Source organism: Cibotium barometz, chromosome 19 (assembly GCF_041138505.1).
Source record: "Cibotium barometz isolate CiBa-2024 chromosome 19, ASM4113850v1, whole genome shotgun sequence".
NCBI lineage: Eukaryota > Viridiplantae > Streptophyta > Polypodiopsida > Cyatheales > Cibotiaceae > Cibotium > Cibotium barometz.
The window spans coordinates 43,310,164-43,316,246 of record NC_141064.1 but is presented as its reverse complement, the minus strand read 5'-3'; positions in this window follow the sequence as shown (position 1 = coordinate 43,316,246).

The window sequence follows — 6,083 nt, the reverse complement described above, 5'->3', positions numbered from 1 at the left end:
ACACCTCACTTTTCTCCTTCATGAACTAAACCCACACTTTCCTAGTGTGGCCATCAATGAATGTAACAAAATACCTCCAACTTGCATTATTGTTGCAGTCTTGGTCGGTCCCCATACATCTGAATGTATAACATCTAATGGCCTTGCACTCAATTGCTTTTCATGTGGGAAAGCATGTTTGGCATGCTTACCAAGTTGGCATGCTTCCCATACTTTATGCTTACCATCAACCTTAACTTTAGGCATGCATAAACTTCAGCCACGCTATATATTCACATGATCAATGCGCTTGTGCCATATGTCAATATCTGCAATGACATATGTTTCATGCGCAAACATGGTTGCCTTTACCTCGGGCATGTTCATATCTAAAGTAAATATCCTGCTATTTTTATTACCCTTTGCAACCAAGCAATATTGATTTTTTAAGTCTTCCATAAAACATCCTTAAGGATTAAACCTCACTTACAAACCCTGCTCAAACATCTCTCCAATAGAAACCAAGTTCTTCGTAATTTTTGGAACATGAAGTATATTTGCCAAGTACTTTATTTTATCATTCTACATAGACAATGGCACTTTACCAACATACACAATGGGATGCACAATATCATCACCTATTTCTACATAACCTAGTTTTTTCATTTTTTTCATGTCTCTAAACCACTCACTATGACTAGTCATGTGGTTAGAGGCACCAGAATCCACATACCATATATCTTGAGATCCTGACACATCTCCTATTGTGGAGCTGAGGATGTGCTACATCACAACCAACAGCTACTCACTTATGTCATCACCACCCTGTTTACTAACGATGCATAGTTGCCTTGTTGGAACTTTCCACTTTTAATATCATTCTACTTTTCATAGCAGTCCTTTTCCATGTGCCCTATTTTTCCACAATAATAGCACTCTATGGTATTTGCACTCTGATTTCTTTACCAACCACCTTGGCCTCTTTGGCTCCCCCTACCTCTAGACTGGCCTCTTCCACCTGTGTATGATTACTTGCTGTGAATTATTGGATTGTTGTTGTCCAGAATTCTGGTTTCCTTATTGGCCCACCACCTTGGCTTGTGGCACTTTTGCACAACCTGTATGTCACCAGATCTAACCAAAGTACATGTACATATACCGAATATCAACAATACATGTGAAAACACTATCTCTGCACTCTCAAAATGCAATGTTGCACTGTAGTAACCAGATTTCGACGAGAGACAGTTCTCTACTAAGACTTTTCGAAACTGTTGAAAATACTTTGCAGTGATTACATGGGGACCGAAATGTGCCCAAAACATGAATCTGGTTGCAAAACTTCATTACAAAGTATTATGTACCACATAGGCTCCTCCAAGCAGCCTACAAAGACAGCTCCTCAATCGGAGATGTGTAGCTCTCTACTAAGACTTTCCAAAACTGTTGAAAATACTTTGCAGTGATTAAACGGGGACCGAAATGTGCCCAAAACATGAATTTGGTTGCAAAACTTCATTACAAAGTATTATGTACCACATAGGCTCCTCCAAGCAGCCTGCAAAGACAGCTCCTCAATCGGAGATGTGTAGCTCTCGGAGCTACCAAGGGGGTGTTGTACCTAAACAAGAAGGGGAAGAGATGATAATTCTCTTACCCGTGTACCACTTCCTTCCTTGCTTGTTCTTGCCTCTTGCTTGCCTCCTTAGCTCTTACATGAACCGGAGCTCTAATACCATAAAGAGAATGCAGGGGCAAGGGAGAGCTTGAGTTCCTTACAAGAAAACACGCACACACAAGAGAGTGTAAGATACAAGAGAGAGATGGATGGTTGAATTTCTTATACCTTATTCTCTTCTCTACAACCATATAACTAAAAGATAAGAGTACATACATAAGGGGAAAGTACTCTCCCACAACAACATACAATGGTCGGTCTATAGTGTGAACTTGACTATATGAGCTTGCGCTATAACTATGCCATAACTCTAGTACTCCAAAGTGGCTATCACACATCTTGTCATCCACTGGCAGCATATCAACCATAATCTCACCTTACCATGCCAATGGCATAAGTGCAGAAGCTATCACCCAGGCAGGTCATCAATGTCCATCATCGTAGCACTAGGTAATCTCGATATCTCAACAAATATAAATAATGCACAACTTCCACAGCCATTTGAGACCATTTGAACCCTCAAACGAGCCCCACCTAGAGAATAATGTGTCCTTTCTAATGCTCACAAATGTGGTCACATAGCCCACACAAGAATACATCCTACTTGTTGGTAGAGTGCCACAAGTACATAAGCCATCTCCTAACCATCTAGCCACATTTGGCCCACCACCATCCACATTGTTTAAACTAGGAACTATTGGATGCCCAAGTACTCTCACCACAATGATTATTCCTTATATAGAGGAGGGCCTTAAAATTGAATACATCCATCACCCGCAGAGTAATAACACATGCGTGGAGCATTGAGAAAATGCTTTTGTGACACTATTTCCCTTTAAAGTTCTAAAATATGGCTCCCATGGTTATGAATGTTTTGTAACAATGATTGAACATCAATATGGCTCCAATGTTTATGAATGTTTTGTAACAATGATTGAATATGAATATTTAAGAAGGTGTTATATTGTCTTAATCTCTTGCAATATACAATAAATCATGATTCTCCATTGTCTACATATTATGCCCAAATGATATTAGATTATTGAGCCTTGGACAGGATCTTGAAAGTTGATTATGGGATAGAGAGAACCGTCACACCAAAGGAGAAAGAATTTAGATCCGTTGTATCTGGTTTCTCTCGCATCTTCTAGTTCTAACCTAGGTGGATGATATTCTCATGCTAATTGAACATGAGATTCCTATGAGATGCCTAGGTGTATGATATTCTCGTGCTGATTGAACATGAACATTATAATTTGAGGATGAACTAGTAGTTGATTTTAGGTAGTTTGTAATGATTCCATAATATTGAGTTTTCTATTTGTGATGCTTCTATGTGATTTTATCCTTCTTGACAAGGGAAATGCGTGCTAGATAGGAAAAAATTTCCCTCATCAAATTTAAAATTTTGGGTTTTAAGAGAAATCAATTCGTTATTAAAACATTACATTTATGGTTACAAACTTCTATTGAGGATATCTATGGTTACAAACTTCTATTGAGGATATCTATGATAACGATTTGAGTAATGTATACAAAATTTCAACCACAACCTACTACCAATATATAACGAGCCTACTCTTTGGTCCAAAATAACCTACTTGATTTTTTTATGTTAGCATACAAATATTTTTATTAAGAGGCCCATTGGAACTCTTGAGCCCCCTAATGCTTGTTCATGAGTTCTCCGTATCTATTATAGTGCCAACACACCATCCTTATGGGCCATACGTAGTAGTATGGGGATGCAGATGGTTCTACAGTCCCTCTAAGCTAAAAGCTCAAGGTTGAGTCTACTCGGCTCTATAGTTGGGAGATGATCTATAGTGTGGATTCGAGGTTCTTCCTATGGGGCGGCACGGTCTAAGACATGGGGACATCTCACTTCTAGTGGTGCTAAATCTCAAGTTAATAATAACCACTATAACATAGGGTAATGAAGAACTCTTGGATTCCCTAAAACCATACTGTGTGTAAACAACCCTGAAAAAGAAACTTGTGAGATTTGTTGGAACCAAACTGACACTTCTTTTATTGGTAAGGTTAGGCTTATACTTATAAGCTCAATGTAAATTGAGTTGAGACTTCTTTTAATTGGTTATTGACTCTAGGGTAATATAATTGATGAGATTTCTCTTAATCTTCTCAAACTTAAGCATCTCCAATTGTGATCATTTTAAGTAGAACGACCAAGGCTACCTAAATATTTGGATTATTGACTCTATGGAGTACCTAAGCTTTGATCGATGTGTGAGGTCGATGCAAATATAGTTTATGCTCTGGAGTAATGGTTAGGCACTAAGCTTGCTAGAAACTCCTTTGATTGGCCTTTAAGTGAATATTGACGCCAAAAGGTGTTTGCATAGACTTGGGTGAGCTATAAGTATAGGGCTCGTTTTTTACTTGTGTGCCAAATTTTTAAAGAGAGCACACACTCTTTCTATTCTTTGTTGCTTATAATAACATTATCGCCTGACTATATCATAACACATTAATCCTGATTATACCACACCCATGCACAGAGCTGATTAAACATATTAATCCTGGTAAATAAAAGGCACATCCAAAATAAAATAATGGGCATCCCCATAGAGGTTATGATTAACATTCCCTCTTGGTCGGGTTGCAATTGATCTCAATTGTGTGGATGGTATGAGTGGATTAGATTTTGGTAAGAACGTAAAACATTTTTGGCATCCACATTTTTGGCATTTGTTATTCTTCAATAGGATTATTCTTGAAAGTCACAAGACTTAACATAATTGTTACCTATGTGTGTAGTGATGGTCTCATGAATGATCAATGATAGACTTAGAAATAAGATATTCTTCTTCATCTACTAATTCAAGAGGTTCTTCTAATATAGGATGAGAAGGTAGAGGTCCTCTAAAAGGTCTCACAAAAACTAATGAGAAAAGAATTATGAATATGCCAATTGGAGGGTAGCTCCAACTTAAATGCGTTATCATTTATCTTAACAATAATTTTTAAAGGTCCATAAAATCTAGGAGCTAACTTTACTACAGAATTGGTCTCTACAAACTTACGTCTCCTTTTCTTAATACAAAGAAGTATATAGCCTCCTTAATTAAAGATGACATGTTTATGTTTATGATTTACGCACTTCATGCCTTTTCTTGAGCTTTTTGACTATTCAATTTCACTAACTCGTGAATTTGGTCAAAGTCTCTAACAAAGGAATCTGCAACCTCTACAGAATGTGAAAGTCTAGTCATAAGAATTGGCAAAGCCTTACATAGGCTATCTCAAAAGCTTGCTTTTCAAAAAGATAACTCTAAAAACAAAACATAAGTACTTTCTAATTTTTTAGCATAAAAGCTCTTACAAAAAAATAGCAAGATACAAATATAAAGTCTTGAGCCTACCAAAGTATAAAATACTAATTGGCATGTACAAAGGTTTGAGGACTTAGCCTTACAAAATTATTAATGCCAAAATATAAAATCATAATAGGCATTTTCACATGCAATCTTCCAAAATATCTCATAGTGGTCCAACACATGTTCCACTCACCATTCATACATAATCCGGTACTCAATCATCACCTAAATCCAAAATACCAATGCACACAAACTTACCCACATGAATCTATTTCTACATGACTTTATATTCGTAGCTTGCTATATTTTTTATAAGAGCTTTTACGCTCAAAAAATCAAAAGCACTTATGCTTTGTTTTTGGGGAGTTATCTTTTTGAAAAGCAAGCTTTTAATACATATAAATATGAGTGAATGGTACAAGGAGCCACAGTTTTTGTAATTAAGGTTAATGCTTTTAATTTGTTCCAAGTCTATGGTTTGCTCTAAATTTTATACTTGAGAATTAGAATTTCTTCTCCAAGTGTCTTAAAGATCTGGACATTAAAATAATGGGCATTTGCATAGAGGTTATGATTAATATATACCTTGACATAAATGCTTAGCTTAATTTATAATATAGTAAACCTTCACTATAGCTTAATTTATAATATAGTAAGCTTCGATATAGCTTAAGTATAAAAGTTTTAGCTAGAAATTACTAGCCTTTAGGCATTTCAAAATGGGCCTCAAGCAAAAATGCCTCATTGATATTTATAACTACTAACTCCTTGCAGTTTTCATTGGAATGCAAGAGGTTACACTTAATGCACCTAAATTTGTCTTTGTAATTGACATTTCAAGAGGTTTAGTGTATTAATGCACTTTCAAATTTTGTAACTAAAGGTCTCAAAATAGTTTCATGTGGGTAAGTTTGTGAGATGCATACCTCCAAATATTTTGCGAGGTCTTAAAATAATTCATATGGGTAAGTTTGTGATGTACATACCTCCAAATATGTTAAAATTTGCAACAAGAAGGTTTATGTGATGGTCCATGCCACATGGATTGCGAAAGTCAATTTCCTACAAAAGTCACAAGGGTACAT